The 24,705-nt window shown below is 36.7% G+C and overlaps 1 pseudogene; it reads right to left on the bottom strand.

Moving 5' to 3' along the window:
* Positions 1-214: 214 nt before the first annotated feature.
* On the bottom strand, positions 215-8,433 carry LOC137014937 (GTPase IMAP family member 8-like; annotated as a pseudogene).
* Between the last annotated feature and the right edge of the window lie 16,272 nt (positions 8,434-24,705).

Raw genomic sequence — 24,705 nt, 5'->3', positions numbered from 1 at the left:
AATAAAATGAGCCAGCCTAAAATCATTTACTCACTCTCATTGCACATTAAGGGCAGTTTTTAATGCAGTCTTCTAATGATATATATTTATCTACTGCAATTCCTTGTTCAAATATAAATATTTAAATGGCGGCTGTAATAAAAACCTGTTGTCATGAACGATTTATTCAAATATTCATTAAAGGGTTAGTTCACCCAAAAATGCTGCCATCAATCACTCATCCCCATGTCTTCCCAAACCCGTAAGACCTTTGTTCATTTTTGGAACACAAATTAAGATATTTTTGATGGAAACTGAGAGCTCGCATGCATTGTGCTGCTCGCGTGAACAGCGTTGAGTCTGCATTCTGATGTAGAACCTGGAAGGGCTGGACGTGAACAGCATATGAGAATGACACAGAAGAGACAATTGTGTTGAATAAAGTTGTTATTTTTGTTTTGTTTTTATAATAATCACAAGAAATATTTCAAAATACAATCTTAATAACCTTAATTAATCAGAAATCAATCAGTGATTGACAGCAACACCAGTAAATAATAAACCATTTCTCCTTATGTCTTTCTCTTGCACAAATTTTGAGTTTGTCGCATTCATTATATAGTCCAAAAACTAAACTGCTCCTCTGGAAAATATAGAGTGGTACAGTATATTGCAGTGCTTTGATAGGGATTCACTTATTAAACAACATGAAGGAGAGTACATTTTCATTTTTGAGCGAACAATATAAATTGTTCAGTCAAAATAAATTTGATTATAACAAAAGAGTACATGGAGCATATAAAACCCATTAGCTTTCCTAAAAGAATACAATATAATATAATGTAATTTCAATGGTTAGGTTTACATTGTTTACAAGCTGAAATTTTGAAAAAAGGTACATCAGGTTGCTGGAGCTTCTGTAGCATCATTAATGGTTTGTCTCACTGAATTACACACTTCTGTTTTAGATTCCCCTTGGGAATAACAGATTTTACAGCCTGCACAAGCTTGTTTCTTGGTAACAGAATACCTGCTAAAGCAAATACGCATATAGGAGCAGCAATCAACATCAAAACTTTGTGTCGAGACAAACCAGCACAATTCTGACCTTCTGATTGAAAGACCCAATTGTGACTCTCCTGAATGTGGTTTTCTGTTTCATCAAAAAGGTAATTGGTGAAGTGGTTTCCTCTATTTTCTGCCACCAACGTCTCTATTTTACTGAGCAGACCTTTGAACTGAGGGAAACTGGCCGAGTTGTTGTCCAGACAGAAGAACCGGTTCCCACAGCTGCTTACAAGGTTTTGAAGAGCTGGATCACCATTCTGTAGAAACTCCTCAATGGTTTTATTCTTTTTATCTAACTGATCTTTGTGAGTGAAGATGATCATGGTGTATTTTAGTATCTGTTCTCCAAACACTTCTTTGAGATACTTTATTGTGTTTTTCTCCTCTTCAGTGAATCCACCCAGTTTAATCACAATGAGAAAAGTGTGTGGTCCAGGATGCATCTCATATCTTATGCAACGCACTATTTCAGAAATAATCTCTTCATTATTGAGTTCAGTATCATAAAGTCCAGGCGTGTTGATCACTGAGATTTCTTTACCCATCCTCACTGTAGATTCTGACTGACACTGTTTTGAAGATTGAAAGAGGTTTCTGCCGATGATGGTGTTTCCAGTGGCACTTTTTCCAACTCCAGTTTTCCCAGCAGAACCAGCCTGATCTGGTCTTTCCTTTCTATAAGCTCATCAGTCTCATCTGGATCTTCAGCTGGAGATTCTCCTGAAACTACAACAGAAAGATCAAATCAATGATAGAACTGACTCTATGGACTCTTAAATGGACAGTTCACCCCAAAATGAAAATTCTGTCATCATTTACTCGGCCTCATGTTGTTCCAAACCCGTATGAGTATCTTTCTTTTGTTGAACACAAAAAGAAGATATTTTGAAGAATGTTGGTAACCAGACAGTTGAGTATTTTGTTTTTTCTTCAACAGAACAAAGACACTCATACAAGTTTGGAAGAACTTTAGGGTAAATGAATAAATGATGACAGAATTTTCATTTTGGGGTGAAGTATCGCTTTAAGGTCAGTCTGACATTAGTGATGTAAACCGCCATATGTTTCTATGATTCACGTCAACTATAAAAGGGTAAAAAAATATATATATAATTACAAAAGACACGAGGAAAGTCTTTGCTTTCACTCCTCTTCATCTGTTTCATGGTAAATTTTCCTCTGTTCTCCTCCATCATTCCTTCAATCTTCTGCAGTAGTCCTTGTTTCTGATCATCTGATTTTATCTTGTTATTGAAACAGTGAAACTTTCCTCCACATTCAGTCACCAGTCTCTGTAAATCCTCATGATCTTTGTGTTGTAGATGTTCATCAATAGTCTCATCCTCTTCTTCCAGCTCATCTCCATGTGTGAACAGAATCATGATGTACTTCTGAACTTCAGGACCTAATAAACACTTAATGAAATCCAGGAACTCTTCCTCATTTTCCACAGGTTTCTCTAGAGGAACGGTGAGCAGAACTGAACTGAGACCTGCTGAACATCCAGAGACCAGCTGGTCTTTCATCATCTCCAGCTTCTCTTCAGACAGATCTGGATCCAGTAGATCTGGACAGTCAATCACATGAACCCGTTTCTCTCCGATCTGTGTTACTTCCTCACAAACTTCAGACTCATGTTTCTTCTTACGTTTTTGGACTTTAAACATTCTTTCTCCCAGTATCGTGTTTCCAGATGAGCTTTTCCCTGAACCCTTCCTGCCCATCAGAAGAATCCGGATCACTGGATCATCTGGACTAGTTAACATCTCTGAAAGAGACAGAAAATATGGAAAATATCCAAATTACATTTTATTTTTTTTGCTTAGTGTAAAGTTGAGTCTGAGGATCAAGACTGTGTATTCAACATTTCTTTCATATATATATATATATATATATATATATATATGAAACGTCTATATATGAACGTCTCTTGTTTGTTCTGAGCAGTTAAATCCTCCAGCTCCTGCAGATTCTTCAGTTTTCCACCATCTTTTGTATGTTTGAACCCTTTCCAGCAGTGACTGTATGATTTTGAGATTCATCTCATATAACTATAAATATAAATAAATTCTACTATGAATAAATTCATTAATAGTTAGAATTTATTTATTTAATATAGCATTTATTTAATTAATAAATTCAGCTACTTTTTTGTCTTGTGGATTATATGTAAACATATTTTATGTAAAATATCTTACTCAGGACAGTACTAAATAAAAAGTAACATGCATTTAGTATGATCTCTCTTATTTTATTAAAATTATTCACATTTTCACAGATTCTGCAAGGGGTTCCCAACAGTGATGCGCGGGTTGATCCAAAATGAGCGGGTGCCTGCGGTCACCCGCGGTTACGAGTCATCCAAAAATATTTTTAATGATATTCGGGTCGCGGTCGGTCGGGTCGTTTGAAATAAAGATGCCACTTAAACCTTTGTAATTTTCAGTTTTACTTACTAAAGGTTTCAATTTTACTTTCATGGGTATTTGTGAACATTTATTTATGGATATTGTAGCCTCAGTCTTTGGCTTAGCCTACCTGTTTTTGTTTGTCTAAAATGCGTTAATAAATACTTTATTAACATATTCTATCTCTGCATTTTGTGCTTGTGAGAGCTTCAATTGGGCATTCACGTGGCGAAATAGCCTAAGCCTACTAATACAAGTGGGAAATCCTTATTTCCCTTTTGAATGTTGAGCGCTATTAACTTTTGAATAAATCCTGACGTGGGACAAAATGCCCGATTTCCCAACACGTTGAACTGAGCAATGCCATTGTACCATTTTAATAGGCTAGGCTACTTTTAAACGCATATAGCTCATTAATGTCAGTTTTATGTATTTTCTGAGAGGGCGGGATTTTTGTTGGGAAAGTCGGGGAGAGACGCACACTTCGATTAGACTGGATAAACACATGCAGCATCTTAATTGTTAAGAAAACGAAACGAAATAAATGAATAAATCAAGCCTTTATTATAACACTATATCATACAACATTCAGAAAAAAGAACAGTTTGCGCTCCTAAGGGCTTTCACACTTTTCCAAAAGTGGGCCTTCTCTCAGTTGACCTGCTGATTAATTCTTCAAGCAGGGTCGAAACATAAACATCGCATTCATCAATAATATGCATCTAGACAGCTGAAATGGAAAATGATGGGCCGCCTCAAGAACTGCCTGCTCTCGCCGCTGCACCTCTGAGCGCACCACGTCAGATCCTGAAACATTTCTCTCCTCCACAGGCTGGATTAATGGATAGCCTATTATTGGCCAGGGAGGCTGATGGGGCGTATGGGAGGGGGCGGCCGCACCCTAGTTCTTAAGTCTATGGCCCAATGACGCTACAATGAGTCCAGGGTTGCCAACTCTCACCCATCTGGCGTGACACTCACGCTTTTAGCATCAATCTCACGCTCTCACGCACACGCAAGAAATGTCACGCCAAAATCCATTTTTCTCCCCTCTCAATCCGTTAATTTTCTGTTGATGACTAGACCACAGCGTATTAATGACAGGAGAGGAGTTTAAGGCCCACAGCTGTTACATCTCCCTACAACGTTCTCACTGCAGTATTCTCTGATCGTTGATTGGCTGAAAACCTTGCACCTGATACGTCAGTTGCGTGTGAGAAATTCAGAGAGAGTTCGGAGTCGGAGTCGGCACGTGTGAAAGTTTGGAAGACAATCAAGGTAAGCAAATAATAAAATGGTGAGCCTTGTCACTACAGACGTAGCTTTGCCTAATCAGTCTGTGTGCCGAGACTAAGTTACAGACTTCAACTATACCTAGTTGCAAATGTTGTCTGACGTGCGTTATGATGTGGGCTAGCTAAACTGCTCAATAAAAATAGTCTCATGTAGGGTCCGAAATTAACACCCGCCAAGCGCCAAATGCGGGTAGATTTTCCGTTTGGCGAGCAAATCTCAAAAGGCTATCCGCCACACTGGCGGGTTAATGTTCATACCAAAATATGAAATTTTCAGCGCGCACGAGCAGAGAGAGAGAGAGAGAGAGAGAGAGAGAGAGAGAGAGCTCCGGCCGCGCGCGCGCACTCAATATACAGAGCGGCCAAAGCGTCAAGATTCCCGTACTTTTTGACAAGCGTCTTTGACAGGGCGGCCAGAGCTTCTTTGCAGCTCAGAGTCGGCGGCGGTGTGTACGTACAGTTAACGCTCTATTTGTTGAGGGCGCTGAGGAAAAAGGATATGTGAAGCTCCTGCCACTGGAAGAAGCGGTCGCCGCCCATTTGTGGCCGCGCACCCATCAAAGCCGCGCAGAACGTCTTTAGCACTCCCGGATCGTGCACACTCCGCCGCTGGCCAGACTGCTTCTGCTTTACACACCATGGCCGTTATTTTCTCGAGAAAAGGAGTTTTCTCATAGCGTTTGCAACGCAATACTCCTTCCCTTATCTCTCAGGGAACCGAGGTTACGTAAGTAAAGCCGAGTTCAGACTGCATGATTTTCAAAGTAGTCGGGTCACTGTTCTTTTCACACTGCATGACTATCTTGGCCAGCATTCAGTCGCTGCTGTGTTCAAACTGCACGATGGGTCGGCGATAGAAGGTTTCACACTGCATGACTTTACAATAGGAAGAATCGCCGACAACTCTGTCTGGCACGCAAACTACGTTTCACAACCAAACACACGCGAGATGTGACAAGGAAACAACGCGATATCACGCGTGCAGGACCAGCGTTATTATTATTATTATTATTATTAAAAACAGTAGCCCGCAAGAAGCTTGCAATACGAATTGCCTGTGCGCTGATTTGCAGCGAAAACAAGAAAAAGAAAAGAAGAATATGGAGGAGGAAATGGTTGGGGAGACTGGATTGTGTGTTCTGCAACGAGAGTTGGAGGTAAATAAATAACTTTTCAATGTGCTGCTGTTGCGGATGATCAAGCAAATGTTTGTGCTTTGTTTCTGTTTGATATAATTGTAATGTTTATGTGAATGAAGCCATGCTTGCTGATATTGTGGTCTATAACTCCTCCCCGAACTCCCCGCTGCTCTGTATCTTGCTCTCTCATTGGCTGTCGGTCATCGCCAATGTAGTTTTCAGTCAGAACACTTTTCACACAGCAGGATTTTGAATCGCCGACAGGTCCAGATATTTAGCATGCCAAATATCTCACGGGTGTCGGCGACTCGTCGGCGATTCTCTCAGATCGCGTCTTTGCTCATTCACACTCGCGTGAACGAGCACCGATTTGCCTGTGATTTCGGGCATTTGTCGGCGATTTCTCAAAACCTGTCGGCGAGCCAAAATCAGGGCTAAAATCGTGCAGTCTGAACTCGGCTTAACCGAGTACGTTATACGTTTTGTTATATAACAACCGATATGACAACTTTAGCACATTTATCAGCTATACATTCATTCAGTGTTTTCCATTAATGACCCTCTGCTGCCGCCACCGTTTCATAAGTGATATGGCTTTGTGCCTATATAAAACAGCAAAAGACAGCAAATTAAGTATACAGTCTGTCTGTGCTGCGTGTTTTAAAGAGAAGTTAGCGCATTTGCGCACGCGATCAACTGGTGATCTGGTGATCAAAAAAAAACCTCAATGAAATTTCTTTTAAAAATAAATGAGTACAAAATTATTTGAAAAAAAAATATATATGTTTGAACCCTTTTTAATGTCCAGGTACAAGTCAATGCTGTTTCTTTGTTCAATTTGAACACTGTACATGGAGTTGAAGCTCTTAATTTTTAAATTTCCAGAGTGCACCAGATTGATGCATTTAACCTTAAAATGTACAAAATGTTCTTCCGGGGGGCATGCCCCGGACCCCCTAGCGGAGGTACATCCAACAAAGTTTTACAAATTACAGTGTCAAATAATGTACATTTTCTGAACAAGAATACGACAACAAAAGCTCCTTTCATGTCAGTAAAGCTATTAATAGAAAATTGAAATGTCTTTGGACAAATATAGATTTGGGCTAAGCCCCGAATGTTTACAATGTCTGGCTCCGCCCCTGTCAGGTAACAAAACGGTCCGAGTTGCGGGCGGGTTAGTTGAAAACGTCGGTCGGGTGCGGGTTGTTTATACATTGACCCGCGCATCATATATATATATATATAATTAGGGGCGTTTCCTCTGAGGAGGAACAGCAATCAACATCAAAACTTGTGTCGAGACAAACACAAATTACAAATTATGACATTAAAAAGAGCGCAAGTCACTCTACGATAAATCCCGCCTCTTGTTGACATGCGTGTTATGCGCGTCAGTTCGACTGAAAAAATGATGGCGTCAGTGGGAAGACTAATTGAAAAGTAAGTAAACAGATCACCCAGTTAGATATCACTGCTTTATGTAATGTAAAAATCAAACTTGAAATGGACTGAAAGCATGATGACCGCGGGGGTTTTTTAGAGCAATCAGCTTGGTGAAATTAAAAATACATATTCGTGACTGTGACAGACGGTTTACGAAGCATGACTGATGATCCAAAACAGCCTAAGTTGACTATTAAAAAGAAAAACATCAATACACAAATAAATTATATTGTTTAAATTGTTATTGCCTTTAGATATTATTTTGGAATGAATATAGAAATGCTTAAAACACTAACTTGATGAGATTGCCTTGGTTTTGATAAATAAAACATTTATTACAATACTGTAAAATTACAAAATATAATTGCATTTGGTTTCTTTTTTCCTTTTTTGATATAATGTAAAGTAATGTTCATTTAACAAGGGAAACGTGTCAACATTAAGAGTAATGCATGAATTTACATTGATTCGTAAATAAATAAAAAATGTGCCTCCTCATTTCAGAACACCACTGCACGCCACTTACTTAGAAAAAAAAAAAAAAAAAAATAAAAAATTTATGAATTTAACTGAAAATTAACTCCTAATGCTTTAACACTGTAAGATGATCTCATACTAGGGAGTCTTAGACCGTCACCATTATCTGAATGTTTAAAATATCTTTAAAAGAATGGCAAAATATTTACAATGATTTATAAAATGGTGTAACATCCGTAAATAGTTTGAGCTGCGTCAGTAGCCTATATTCTGGAAATTCTCTTCCTAAAGCTGCTTCAGGGAAGCCTCGTGACAGACGGTGTATTTACCAGAAAACAGCGAAGAGGAGCGAAAGCAAAACCAGGCGAGGATTTTCAAGCAACGGCAATAATGGTGCTGAAAGACTTCCTCCGTTGGTCGATGTATGAATATAAAAAGACAAACAAATAAACATACTTCATACCTTGACAAAACTTAGGTCAAAATGAACGACGAGAGCTGAACGATTGTTGACATGAAGTGCTCTATTTGAGTGCGTGTTGAAGCGGAGCAACATTCCGGTTAGCACAGGAAAGATTCTGAGGGCGGGATCAACTCACTTTGGTTGTTTCATGTGCAAGGGGAGGGCGAATATGGCAAGCCGTTTTAACTTAAATTATTCCTAGTGTTACTCGTCGTAATTGCATTTTTACTAGTAAGAATTCAATTACAGAGCTCTATAATGAAGTGAAGTGAAGTGAAGTGAAGTGACATGTGGCCAAGTATGGTGACCCATACTCTGAATTTGTGTTCTGCATTTAACCCATCCAAGTGCACACACACAGCAGTGAACACTCACACCGCGAACACACACCCGGAGCAGTGGGCAGCCATTGCTGCGGCGCCCGGGGAGCAGTTGGGGGTATGGTGCCTTGCTCAAGGGTCTCACCTCAGTCGTGGTATTGAAGGTGGGGAGAGCGCTGGAAATTCACTCCCCTCACCAACAATCCCTGCCGGACCTGAGACTCGAACCCATGACCTTTTGGGTTACAAGTCTGACTCTCTATCCATTAGGCCACGATTGCCCCTTATTCCATTATTACTAGTAAAATACTAGTTATAATTACAGAGCTTTATAATTCCATTCTTACTAGTAACAATTACAATAGAGAGCTCTCTAATCCGACAATTACTAGTAACAAATACAATTACACAGCTCTATAATTCAATTCTTACCAGTAACAATTACAGTAGAGAGCTCTCTAATCCGAAAATTACTAGTAACAAATACAATTACACAGCTCTATAATTCAATTCTTACCAGTATAAATTACAATAGACAGCTCTCTAATCCGACAATTACTAGTAACAAATACAATTACACAGCTCTATAATTCAATTCTTACCAGTATAAATTACAATAGACAGCTCTCTAATCCGACAATTACTAGTAACAAATACAATTACACAGCTCTATAATTCAATTCTTACCAGTAACAATTACAGTAGAGAGCTCTCTAATCCGACAATTACTAGTAACAAATACAATTACACAGCTCTATAATTCAATTCTTACCAGTAACAATTACAGTAGAGAGCTCTCTAATCCGACAATTACTAGTAACAAATACAATTACACAGCTCTATAATTCAATTCTTACCAGTATAAATTACAATAGACAGCTCTCTAATCCGACAATTACTAGTAACAAATACAATTACACAGCTCTATAATTCAATTCTTACCAGTATAAATTACAATAGACAGCTCTCTAATCCGACAATTACTAGTAACAAATACAATTACACAGCTCTATAATTCAATTCTTACCAGTATAAATTACAATAGACAGCTCTCTAATCCGACAATTACTAGTAACAAATACAATTACACAGCTCTATAATTCAATTCTTACCAGTATAAATTACAATAGACAGCTTTCTAATCCGAAAATTACTAGTAACAAATACAATTACACAGCTCTATAATTCAATTCTTACCAGTATAAATTACAATAGACAGCTCTCTAATCCGACAATTACTAGTAACAAATACAATTACACAGCTCTATAATTCAATTCTTACCAGTATAAATTACAATAGACAGCTCTCTAATCCGACAATTACTAGTAACAAATACAATTACACAGCTCTATAATTCAATTCTTACCAGTATAAATTACAATAGACAGCTCTCTAATCCGACAATTACTAGTAATAACTGACATGATATCATGATATTTTTAGTGATGTTTGTAAATTGTCTTTTTTTTAAATGTTTCGTTAGCATGTTGCTAATGTACTGTTAAATGTGGTTAAAGTTACCATCGTTTCTTATTGTATTCACAGAGACAAGAGCTGTTGTTATTTTCATTATTAATCACTTGCAGTCTGTATAATTCATAAACACAACTTCATTCTTTATAAATCTCTCCAACAGTGTGTAACGTTAGCTTTAGCCACAGATCACCCAGTTAGATATCACTGCTTTATGTAATGTAAAAATCAAACTTGAAATGGACTGAAAGCATGATGAGCGCGGGGGTTTTTAGAGCAATCAGCTTGGTGAAATTAAAAATACATATTCGTGACTGTGACAGACGGTTTACGAAGCATGACTGATGATCCAAAACAGCCTAAGTTGACTATTAAAAAGAAAAACATCAATACACAAATAAAATATATTGCCTTTAGATATTATTTTGGAATGAATATAGAAATGCTTAAAACACTAACTTGATGAGATTGCCTTGGTTTTGATAAATGTGTCAACATTAAGAGTAATGCATGAATTTACATTGATTCGTAAATAAATAAAAAAATGTGCCTCCTCATTTCAGAACACCACTGCACGCCACCGATATAGGCTACTTAGAGAAAAAAAACAATTTATGAATTTAACTGAAAATTAACTCCTAATGCTTTAACACTGTAAGATGATCTCATACTAGGGAGTCTTAGACCGTCACCATTATCTGAATGTTTAAAATATCTTTAAAAGAATGGCAAAATATTTACAATGATTTATAAAATGGTATAACACCCGTAAATAGTTTGAGCTGCGTCAGTATATTCTGGAAACTTAGGTCAAAATGAACGACGAGAGCTGAACGATTGTTGACATGAAGTGCTCTATTTGAGTGCGTGTTGAAGCGGAGCAACATTCCGGTTAGCACAGGAAAGATTCTGAGGGCGGGATGGGCAGTATTTATGATACATGTATTTCAAATACGTATTTCAAATACAAAATAGTATTTTGTAATTTGTATTTGATTGGGTTGATGAAAATGGCGTTGTATTTTGTATCAAAATACCTTAGTGTTTTGTATTTTTGTAGTTTTACAATACTGTAAAATACTTTGTAAGAAGTCTACATGATGACATCATAAAAATGCAGCCTCCGATTGGTGCTTACTCAGTGGTTTGCCCAGACTTGTTGAGTTCAGAACAGATGTTAAGTTTTGGAATAGTTTACCAATTTACAAAATGCCCTTGAAATCTATTATACCGAGCAGCAGCCCCCTATATTTATGATTAACAATCAATTGATTAATTAGTTAGAAAGTAGTTGCTATGAATACAGTTCTTTTCTTATGAATGAGTCTGTGTTGCTGATGCAAAGTAGGCCCTTCGTTACCAAACACCAGGGAACTAAACTAGGATACAACTATGAGTCATTCACAAACTGTTAACCATTAAACTGTTGGTTACTTTAAAACTAACCATCTGGGAGATCACAGGGATATGTGAATATTTGATCTGTTAAAGCCACAATATGTACATTTTCGCCCCTAGAGGTCGCTTATCCTTGATTTTGTGTAATCAAGAAATGGGATGTGTTTTCTTCAAGTCTACAGCCAGTGGAAAAGAATCGTGATGGGACTCGGGCAGAAATCATGTTCATGGATGAGATTATTAACATTACTGTGGTATGAAGCAGAGCAGGGCCGAGTGATGTTGGAGCTGAACGAGACCGATGGAGCGATTGCTAATGAGAGACGAGCGCGACATGTTTTGAGCACAGCGGAACTTTTATTATGCCACAGTTGCCTCTTGTGCTTTTTTCAGTCTAGTGTATGTGGGGTAATGCAGTGCTGTTTATCATATTAGATACATTTGAGTGTTGAAAGTTGTTATAATGCTATTCTGCGTTCACTTGGCAGCTGCTATGAGACACTTATTGCACACTGCAGTAAGCTAGATCGATATTAGGCATGGTAAAACATGGTACTCGCTGTAACAAGAAGCTATATAACATGATTAGTTTTCTGTCAATGAATGAATCCAAACAGTTCCTCATCTGTCTAATAAAACATATGATATGTTTTATTAGACAGATGAGGAATATAATGCGTCTTTGGTGTTTCCATGGTTTCTGCAAAATAAAACCAGAACTCGAGGGTATCACGGGTATATGTCATTGAAAGGCGACGCAAAGGCACATTGCGTCACCTATCAATTTTGTCCTGGTTAAAATTTCTTATTTCTCTGGATTTAAACATTCTTGGAAACATTTGGGATAATGTAAATACACAAGTCAACAAAATATATAACATTGTTCTAGTGGTTTTTTTGATATTTTAATCCAAATCCTACTGTACGTAATGTGCCGTTAACTGGTTGCATATGTCAGATTTATTGCATGACTCAGGCAGTTGCTATCAAACATTGTTTACTTAATCAACTGAGTCAGTGTAATGGTGAAGGGATAGAACAAATATATATATGTTTGAACCCTTTTTAATGTCCAGGTACAAGTCAATGCTGTTTCTTTGTTCAATTTGAACACTGTACATGGGTTGAAGCTCTTAATTTTTAAATTTCCAGAGTGCACCAGATTGATGCATTTAACCTTAAAATGTACAAAATGTTCTTCCGGGGGGGCATGCCCCGGACCCCCTAGCGGAGGTACATCCAACAAAGTTTTACAAATTACAGTGTCAAATAATGTACATTTTCTGAACAAGAATACGACAACAAAAGCTCCTTTCATGTCAGTAAAGCTATTAATAGAAAATTGAAATGTCTTTGGACAAATATAGATTTGGGCTAAGCCCCGAATGTTTACAATGTCTGGCTCCGCCCCTGTCAGGTAACAAAACGGTCCGAGTTGCGGGCGGGTTAGTTGAAAACGTCGGTCGGGTGCGGGTTGTTTATACATTGACCCGCGCATCATATATATATATATATATAATTAGGGGCGTTTCCTCTGAGGAGGAACAGCAATCAACATCAAAACTTGTGTCGAGACAAACACAAATTACAAATTATGACATTAAAAAGAGCGCAAGTCACTCTACGATAAATCCCGCCTCTTGTTGACATGCGTGTTATGCGCGTCAGTTCGACTGAAAAAATGATGGCGTCAGTGGGAAGACTAATTGAAAAGTAAGTAAACAGATCACCCAGTTAGATATCACTGCTTTATGTAATGTAAAAATCAAACTTGAAATGGACTGAAAGCATGATGACCGCGGGGGTTTTTTAGAGCAATCAGCTTGGTGAAATTAAAAATACATATTCGTGACTGTGACAGACGGTTTACGAAGCATGACTGATGATCCAAAACAGCCTAAGTTGACTATTAAAAAGAAAAACATCAATACACAAATAAATTATATTGTTTAAATTGTTATTGCCTTTAGATATTATTTTGGAATGAATATAGAAATGCTTAAAACACTAACTTGATGAGATTGCCTTGGTTTTGATAAATAAAACATTTATTACAATACTGTAAAATTACAAAATATAATTGCATTTGGTTTCTTTTTTTCCTTTTTTGATATAATGTAAAGTAATGTTCATTTAACAAGGGAAACGTGTCAACATTAAGAGTAATGCATGAATTTACATTGATTCGTAAATAAATAAAAAATGTGCCTCCTCATTTCAGAACACCACTGCACGCCACTTACTTAGAAAAAAAAAAAAAATTATGAATTTAACTGAAAATTAACTCCTAATGCTTTAACACTGTAAGATGATCTCATACTAGGGAGTCTTAGACCGTCACCATTATCTGAATGTTTAAAATATCTTTAAAAGAATGGCAAAATATTTACAATGATTTATAAAATGGTGTAACATCCGTAAATAGTTTGAGCTGCGTCAGTAGCCTATATTCTGGAAATTCTCTTCCTAAAGCTGCTTCAGGGAAGCCTCGTGACAGACGGTGTATTTACCAGAAAACAGCGAAGAGGAGCGAAAGCAAAACCAGGCGAGGATTTTCAAGCAACGGCAATAATGGTGCTGAAAGACTTCCTCCGTTGGTCGATGTATGAATATAAAAAGACAAACAAATAAACATACTTCATACCTTGACAAAACTTAGGTCAAAATGAACGACGAGAGCTGAACGATTGTTGACATGAAGTGCTCTATTTGAGTGCGTGTTGAAGCGGAGCAACATTCCGGTTAGCACAGGAAAGATTCTGAGGGCGGGATCAACTCACTTTGGTTGTTTCATGTGCAAGGGGAGGGCGAATATGGCAAGCCGTTTTAACTTAAATTATTCCTAGTGTTACTCGTCGTAATTGCATTTTTACTAGTAAGAATTCAATTACAGAGCTCTATAATGAAGTGAAGTGAAGTGAAGTGAAGTGACATGTGGCCAAGTATGGTGACCCATACTCTGAATTTGTGTTCTGCATTTAACCCATCCAAGTGCACACACACAGCAGTGAACACTCACACCGCGAACACACACCCGGAGCAGTGGGCAGCCATTGCTGCGGCGCCCGGGGAGCAGTTGGGGGTATGGTGCCTTGCTCAAGGGTCTCACCTCAGTCGTGGTATTGAAGGTGGGGAGAGCGCTGGAAATTCACTCCCCTCACCAACAATCCCTGCCGGACCTGAGACTCGAACCCATGACCTTTTGGGTTACAAGTCTGACTCTCTATCCATTAGGCCACGATTGCCCCTTATTCCATTATTACTAGTAAAATACTAGTTATAATTACAGAGCTTTATAATTCCATTCTTACTAGTAACAATTACAATAGAGAGCTCTCTAATCCGACAATTACTAGTAACAAATACAATTACACAGCTCTATAATTCAATTCTTACCAGTAACAATTACAGTAGAGAGCTCTCTAATCCGAAAATTACTAGTAACAAATACAATTACACAGCTCTATAATTCAATTCTTACCAGTATAAATTACAATAGACAGCTCTCTAATCCGACAATTACTAGTAACAAATACAATTACACAGCTCTATAATTCAATTCTTACCAGTATAAATTACAATAGACAGCTCTCTAATCCGACAATTACTAGTAACAAATACAATTACACAGCTCTATAATTCAATTCTTACCAGTAACAATTACAGTAGAGAGCTCTCTAATCCGACAATTACTAGTAACAAATACAATTACACAGCTCTATAATTCAATTCTTACCAGTAACAATTACAGTAGAGAGCTCTCTAATCCGACAATTACTAGTAACAAATACAATTACACAGCTCTATAATTCAATTCTTACCAGTATAAATTACAATAGACAGCTCTCTAATCCGACAATTACTAGTAACAAATACAATTACACAGCTCTATAATTCAATTCTTACCAGTATAAATTACAATAGACAGCTCTCTAATCCGACAATTACTAGTAACAAATACAATTACACAGCTCTATAATTCAATTCTTACCAGTATAAATTACAATAGACAGCTCTCTAATCCGACAATTACTAGTAACAAATACAATTACACAGCTCTATAATTCAATTCTTACCAGTATAAATTACAATAGACAGCTTTCTAATCCGAAAATTACTAGTAACAAATACAATTACACAGCTCTATAATTCAATTCTTACCAGTATAAATTACAATAGACAGCTCTCTAATCCGACAATTACTAGTAACAAATACAATTACACAGCTCTATAATTCAATTCTTACCAGTATAAATTACAATAGACAGCTCTCTAATCCGACAATTACTAGTAACAAATACAATTACACAGCTCTATAATTCAATTCTTACCAGTATAAATTACAATAGACAGCTCTCTAATCCGACAATTACTAGTAATAACTGACATGATATCATGATATTTTTAGTGATGTTTGTAAATTGTCTTTTTTTTAAATGTTTCGTTAGCATGTTGCTAATGTACTGTTAAATGTGGTTAAAGTTACCATCGTTTCTTATTGTATTCACAGAGACAAGAGCTGTTGTTATTTTCATTATTAATCACTTGCAGTCTGTATAATTCATAAACACAACTTCATTCTTTATAAATCTCTCCAACAGTGTGTAACGTTAGCTTTAGCCACAGATCACCCAGTTAGATATCACTGCTTTATGTAATGTAAAAATCAAACTTGAAATGGACTGAAAGCATGATGAGCGCGGGGTTTTTAGAGCAATCAGCTTGGTGAAATTAAAAATACATATTCGTGACTGTGACAGACGGTTTACGAAGCATGACTGATGATCCAAAACAGCCTAAGTTGACTATTAAAAAGAAAAACATCAATACACAAATAAAATATATTGCCTTTAGATATTATTTTGGAATGAATATAGAAATGCTTAAAACACTAACTTGATGAGATTGCCTTGGTTTTGATAAATGTGTCAACATTAAGAGTAATGCATGAATTTACATTGATTCGTAAATAAATAAAAAAATGTGCCTCCTCATTTCAGAACACCACTGCACGCCACCGATATAGGCTACTTAGAGAAAAAAAACAATTTATGAATTTAACTGAAAATTAACTCCTAATGCTTTAACACTGTAAGATGATCTCATACTAGGGAGTCTTAGACCGTCACCATTATCTGAATGTTTAAAATATCTTTAAAAGAATGGCAAAATATTTACAATGATTTATAAAATGGTATAACACCCGTAAATAGTTTGAGCTGCGTCAGTATATTCTGGAAACTTAGGTCAAAATGAACGACGAGAGCTGAACGATTGTTGACATGAAGTGCTCTATTTGAGTGCGTGTTGAAGCGGAGCAACATTCCGGTTAGCACAGGAAAGATTCTGAGGGCGGGATGGGCAGTATTTATGATACATGTATTTCAAATACGTATTTCAAATACAAAATAGTATTTTGTAATTTGTATTTGATTGGGTTGATGAAAATGGCGTTGTATTTTGTATCAAAATACCTTAGTGTTTTGTATTTTTGTAGTTTTACAATACTGTAAAATACTTTGTAAGAAGTCTACATGATGACATCATAAAAATGCAGCCTCCGATTGGTGCTTACTCAGTGGTTTGCCCAGACTTGTTGAGTTCAGAACAGATGTTAAGTTTTGGAATAGTTTACCAATTTACAAAATGCCCTTGAAATCTATTATACCGAGCAGCAGCCCCCTATATTTATGATTAACAATCAATTGATTAATTAGTTAGAAAGTAGTTGCTATGAATACAGTTCTTTTCTTATGAATGAGTCTGTGTTGCTGATGCAAAGTAGGCCCTTCGTTACCAAACACCAGGGAACTAAACTAGGATACAACTATGAGTCATTCACAAACTGTTAACCATTAAACTGTTGGTTACTTTAAAACTAACCATCTGGGAGATCACAGGGATATGTGAATATTTGATCTGTTAAAGCCACAATATGTACATTTTCGCCCCTAGAGGTCGCTTATCCTTGATTTTGTGTAATCAAGAAATGGGATGTGTTTTCTTCAAGTCTACAGCCAGTGGAAAAGAATCGTGATGGGACTCGGGCAGAAATCATGTTCATGGATGAGATTATTAACATTACTGTGGTATGAAGCAGAGCAGGGCCGAGTGATGTTGGAGCTGAACGAGACCGATGGAGCGATTGCTAATGAGAGACGAGCGCGACATGTTTTGAGCACAGCGGAACTTTTATTATGCCACAGTTGCCTCTTGTGCTTTTTTCAGTCTAGTGTATGTGGGGTAATGCAGTGCTGTTTATCATATTAGATACATTTGAGTGTTGAAAGTTGTTATAATGCTATTCTGCGTTCACTTGGCAGCTGCTATGAGACACTTATTGCACACTGCAGTAAGCTAGATCGATATTAGGCATGGTAAAACATGGTACTCGCTGTAACAAGAAGCTATATAACATGATTAGTTTTCTGTCAATGAATGAATCCAAACAGTTCCTCATCTGTCTAATAAAACATATGATATGTTTTATTAGACAGATGAGGAATATAATGCGTCTTTGGTGTTTCCATGGTTTCTGCAAAATAAAACCAGAACTCGAGGGTATCACGGGTATATGTCATTGAAAGGCGACGCAAAGGCACATTGCGTCACCTATCAATTTTGTCCTGGTTAAAATTTCTTATTTCTCTGGATTTAAACATTCTTGGAAACATTTGGGATAATGTAAATACACAAGTCAACAAAATATATAACATTGTTCTAGTGGTTTTTTTGATATTTTAATCCAAATCCTACTGTACGTAATGTGCCGTTAACTGGTTGCATATGTCAGATTTATTGCATGACTCAGGCAGTTGCTATCAAACATTGTTTACTTAATCAACTGAGTCAGTGTAATGGTGAAGGGATAGAACAAATATATATATGTTTGAACCCTTTTTAATGTCCAGGTACAAGTCAATGCTGTTTCTTTGTTCAATTTGAACACTGTACATGGGTTGAAGCTCTTAATTTTTAAATTTCCAGAGTGCACCAGATTGATGCATTTAACCTTAAAATGTACAAAATGTTCTTCCGGGGGGGCATGCCCCCGGACCCCCCTAGCGGAGGTACATCCAACAAAGTTTTACAAATTACAGTGTCAAATAATGTACATTTTCTGAACAAGAATACGACAACAAAAGCTCCTTTCATGTCAGTAAAGCTATTAATAGAAAATTGAAATGTCTTTGGACAAATATAGATTTGGGCTAAGCCCCGAATGTTTACAATGTCTGGCTCCGCCCCTGTCAGGTAACAAAACGGTCCGAGTTGCGGGCGGGTTAGTTGAAAACGTCGGTCGGGTGCGGGTTGTTTATACATTGACCCGCGCATCATATATATATATATATATAATTAGGGGCGTTTCCTCTGAGGAGGAACAGCAATCAACATCAAAACTTGTGTCGAGACAAACACAAATTACAAATTATGACATTAAAAAGAGCGCAAGTCACTCTACGATAAATCCCGCCTCTTGTTGACATGCGTGTTATGCGCGTCAGTTCGACTGAAAAAATGATGGCGTCAGTGGGAAGACTAATTGAAAAGTAAGTAAACAGATCACCCAGTTAGATATCACTGCTTTATGTAATGTAAAAATCAAACTTGAAATGGACTGAAAGCATGATGACCGCGGGGGTTTTTTAGAGCAATCAGCTTGGTGAAATTAAAAATACATATTCGTGACTGTGACAGACGGTTTACGAAGCATGACTGATGATCCAAAACAGCCTAAGTTGACTATTAAAAAGAAAAACATCAATACACAAATAAATTATATTGTTTAAATTGTTATTGCCTTTAGATATTATTTTGGAATGAATATAGAAATGCTTAAAACACTAACTTGATGAGATTGCCTTGGTTTTGATAAATAAAACATTTATTACAATACTGTAAAATTACAAAATATAATTGCATTTGGTTTCTTTTTTTCCTTTTTTGATATAATGTAAAGTAATGTTCATTTAACAAGGGAAACGTGTCAACATTAAGAGTAATGCATGAATTTACATTGATTCGTAAATAAATAAAAAATGTGCCTCCTCATTTCAGAACACCACTGCACGCCACTTACTTAGAAAAAAAAAAAAATTATGAATTTAACTGAAAATTAACTCCTAATGCTTTAACACTGTAAGATGATCTCATACTAGGGAGTCTTAGACCGTCACCATTATCTGAATGTTTAAAATATCTTTAAAAGAATGGCAAAATATTTACAATGATTTATAAAATGGTGTAACATCCGTAAATAGTTTGAGCTGCGTCAGTAGCCTATATTCTGGAAATTCTCTTCCTAAAGCTGCTTCAGGGAAGCCTCGTGACAGACGGTGTATTTACCAGAAAACAGCGAAGAGGAGCGAAAGCAAAACCAGGCGAGGATTTTCAAGCAACGGCAATAATGGTGCTGAAAGACTTCCTCCGTTGGTCGATGTATGAATATAAAAAGACAAACAAATAAACATACTTCATACCTTGACAAAACTTAGGTCAAAATGAACGACGAGAGCTGAACGATTGTTGACATGAAGTGCTCTATTTGAGTGCGTGTTGAAGCGGAGCAACATTCCGGTTAGCACAGGAAAGATTCTGAGGGCGGGATCAACTCACTTTGGTTGTTTCATGTGCAAGGGGAGGGCGAATATGGCAAGCCGTTTTAACTTAAATTATTCCTAGTGTTACTCGTCGTAATTGCATTTTTACTAGTAAGAATTCAATTACAGAGCTCTATAATGAAGTGAAGTGAAGTGAAGTGAAGTGACATGTGGCCAAGTATGGTGACCCATACTCTGAATTTGTGTTCTGCATTTAACCCATCCAAGTGCACACACACAGCAGTGAACACTCACACCGCGAACACACACCCGGAGCAGTGGGCAGCCATTGCTGCGGCGCCCGGGGAGCAGTTGGGGGTATGGTGCCTTGCTCAAGGGTCTCACCTCAGTCGTGGTATTGAAGGTGGGGAGAGCGCTGGAAATTCACTCCCCTCACCAACAATCCCTGCCGGACCTGAGACTCGAACCCATGACCTTTTGGGTTACAAGTCTGACTCTCTATCCATTAGGCCACGATTGCCCCTTATTCCATTATTACTAGTAAAATACTAGTTATAATTACAGAGCTTTATAATTCCATTCTTACTAGTAACAATTACAATAGAGAGCTCTCTAATCCGACAATTACTAGTAACAAATACAATTACACAGCTCTATAATTCAATTCTTACCAGTAACAATTACAGTAGAGAGCTCTCTAATCCGAAAATTACTAGTAACAAATACAATTACACAGCTCTATAATTCAATTCTTACCAGTATAAATTACAATAGACAGCTCTCTAATCCGACAATTACTAGTAACAAATACAATTACACAGCTCTATAATTCAATTCTTACCAGTATAAATTACAATAGACAGCTCTCTAATCCGACAATTACTAGTAACAAATACAATTACACAGCTCTATAATTCAATTCTTACCAGTAACAATTACAGTAGAGAGCTCTCTAATCCGACAATTACTAGTAACAAATACAATTACACAGCTCTATAATTCAATTCTTACCAGTAACAATTACAGTAGAGAGCTCTCTAATCCGACAATTACTAGTAACAAATACAATTACACAGCTCTATAATTCAATTCTTACCAGTATAAATTACAATAGACAGCTCTCTAATCCGACAATTACTAGTAACAAATACAATTACACAGCTCTATAATTCAATTCTTACCAGTATAAATTACAATAGACAGCTCTCTAATCCGACAATTACTAGTAACAAATACAATTACACAGCTCTATAATTCAATTCTTACCAGTATAAATTACAATAGACAGCTCTCTAATCCGACAATTACTAGTAACAAATACAATTACACAGCTCTATAATTCAATTCTTACCAGTATAAATTACAATAGACAGCTTTCTAATCCGAAAATTACTAGTAACAAATACAATTACACAGCTCTATAATTCAATTCTTACCAGTATAAATTACAATAGACAGCTCTCTAATCCGACAATTACTAGTAACAAATACAATTACACAGCTCTATAATTCAATTCTTACCAGTATAAATTACAATAGACAGCTCTCTAATCCGACAATTACTAGTAACAAATACAATTACACAGCTCTATAATTCAATTCTTACCAGTATAAATTACAATAGACAGCTCTCTAATCCGACAATTACTAGTAATAACTGACATGATATCATGATATTTTTAGTGATGTTTGTAAATTGTCTTTTTTAAATGTTTCGTTAGCATGTTGCTAATGTACTGTTAAATGTGGTTAAAGTTACCATCGTTTCTTATTGTATTCACAGAGACAAGAGCTGTTGTTATTTTCATTATTAATCACTTGCAGTCTGTATAATTCATAAACACAACTTCATTCTTTATAAATCTCTCCAACAGTGTGTAACGTTAGCTTTAGCCACAGATCACCCAGTTAGATATCACTGCTTTATGTAATGTAAAAATCAAACTTGAAATGGACTGAAAGCATGATGAGCGCGGGGGTTTTTAGAGCAATCAGCTTGGTGAAATTAAAAATACATATTCGTGACTGTGACAGACGGTTTACGAAGCATGACTGATGATCCAAAACAGCCTAAGTTGACTATTAAAAAGAAAAACATCAATACACAAATAAAATATATTGCCTTTAGATATTATTTTGGAATGAATATAGAAATGCTTAAAACACTAACTTGATGAGATTGCCTTGGTTTTGATAAATGTGTCAACATTAAGAGTAATGCATGAATTTACATTGATTCGTAAATAAATAAAAAAATGTGCCTCCTCATTTCAGAACACCACTGCACGCCACCGATATAGGCTACTTAGAGAAAAAAAACAATTTATGAATTTAACTGAAAATTAACTCCTAATGCTTTAACACTGTAAGATGATCTCATACTAGGGAGTCTTAGACCGTCACCATTATCTGAATGTTTAAAATATCTTTAAAAGAATGGCAAAATATTTACAATGATTTATAAAATGGTATAACACCCGTAAATAGTTTGAGCTGCGTCAGTATATTCTGGAAACTTAGGTCAAAATGAACGACGAGAGCTGAACGATTGTTGACATGAAGTGCTCTATTTGAGTGCGTGTTGAAGCGGAGCAACATTCCGGTTAGCACAGGAAAGATTCTGAGGGCGGGATGGGCAGTATTTATGATACATGTATTTCAAATACGTATTTCAAATACAAAATAGTATTTTGTAATTTGTATTTGATTGGGTTGATGAAAATGGCGTTGTATTTTGTATCAAAATACCTTAGTGTTTTGTATTTTTGTAGTTTTACAATACTGTAAAATACTTTGTAAGAAGTCTACATGATGACATCATAAAAATGCAGCCTCCGATTGGTGCTTACTCAGTGGTTTGCCCAGACTTGTTGAGTTCAGAACAGATGTTAAGTTTTGGAATAGTTTACCAATTTACAAAATGCCCTTGAAATCTATTATACCGAGCAGCAGCCCCCTATATTTATGATTAACAATCAATTGATTAATTAGTTAGAAAGTAGTTGCTATGAATACAGTTCTTTTCTTATGAATGAGTCTGTGTTGCTGATGCAAAGTAGGCCCTTCGTTACCAAACACCAGGGAACTAAACTAGGATACAACTATGAGTCATTCACAAACTGTTAACCATTAAACTGTTGGTTACTTTAAAACTAACCATCTGGGAGATCACAGGGATATGTGAATATTTGATCTGTTAAAGCCACAATATGTACATTTTCGCCCCTAGAGGTCGCTTATCCTTGATTTTGTGTAATCAAGAAATGGGATGTGTTTTCTTCAAGTCTACAGCCAGTGGAAAAGAATCGTGATGGGACTCGGGCAGAAATCATGTTCATGGATGAGATTATTAACATTACTGTGGTATGAAGCAGAGCAGGGCCGAGTGATGTTGGAGCTGAACGAGACCGATGGAGCGATTGCTAATGAGAGACGAGCGCGACATGTTTTGAGCACAGCGGAACTTTTATTATGCCACAGTTGCCTCTTGTGCTTTTTTCAGTCTAGTGTATGTGGGGTAATGCAGTGCTGTTTATCATATTAGATACATTTGAGTGTTGAAAGTTGTTATAATGCTATTCTGCGTTCACTTGGCAGCTGCTATGAGACACTTATTGCACACTGCAGTAAGCTAGATCGATATTAGGCATGGTAAAACATGGTACTCGCTGTAACAAGAAGCTATATAACATGATTAGTTTTCTGTCAATGAATGAATCCAAACAGTTCCTCATCTGTCTAATAAAACATATGATATGTTTTATTAGACAGATGAGGAATATAATGCGTCTTTGGTGTTTCCATGGTTTCTGCAAAATAAAACCAGAACTCGAGGGTATCACGGGTATATGTCATTGAAAGGCGACGCAAAGGCACATTGCGTCACCTATCAATTTTGTCCTGGTTAAAATTTCTTATTTCTCTGGATTTAAACATTCTTGGAAACATTTGGGATAATGTAAATACACAAGTCAACAAAATATATAACATTGTTCTAGTGGTTTTTTTGATATTTTAATCCAAATCCTACTGTACGTAATGTGCCGTTAACTGGTTGCATATGTCAGATTTATTGCATGACTCAGGCAGTTGCTATCAAACATTGTTTACTTAATCAACTGAGTCAGTGTAATGGTGAAGGGATAGAACAAATATATATATGTTTGAACCCTTTTTAATGTCCAGGTACAAGTCAATGCTGTTTCTTTGTTCAATTTGAACACTGTACATGGGTTGAAGCTCTTAATTTTTAAATTTCCAGAGTGCACCAGATTGATGCATTTAACCTTAAAATGTACAAAATGTTCTTCCGGGGGGGCATGCCCCCGGACCCCCCTAGCGGAGGTACATCCAACAAAGTTTTACAAATTACAGTGTCAAATAATGTACATTTTCTGAACAAGAATACGACAACAAAAGCTCCTTTCATGTCAGTAAAGCTATTAATAGAAAATTGAAATGTCTTTGGACAAATATAGATTTGGGCTAAGCCCCGAATGTTTACAATGTCTGGCTCCGCCCCTGTCAGGTAACAAAACGGTCCGAGTTGCGGGCGGGTTAGTTGAAAACGTCGGTCGGGTGCGGGTTGTTTATACATTGACCCGCGCATCATATATATATATATATAATTAGGGGCGTTTCCTCTGAGGAGGAACAGCAATCAACATCAAAACTTGT

Source organism: Chanodichthys erythropterus, chromosome 3 (genome assembly GCF_024489055.1).
Source record: "Chanodichthys erythropterus isolate Z2021 chromosome 3, ASM2448905v1, whole genome shotgun sequence".
NCBI lineage: Eukaryota > Metazoa > Chordata > Actinopteri > Cypriniformes > Xenocyprididae > Chanodichthys > Chanodichthys erythropterus.
The sequence above is the reverse complement of the archived record's forward strand: the minus strand, read 5'-3'. Positions and strand labels throughout refer to the sequence as shown.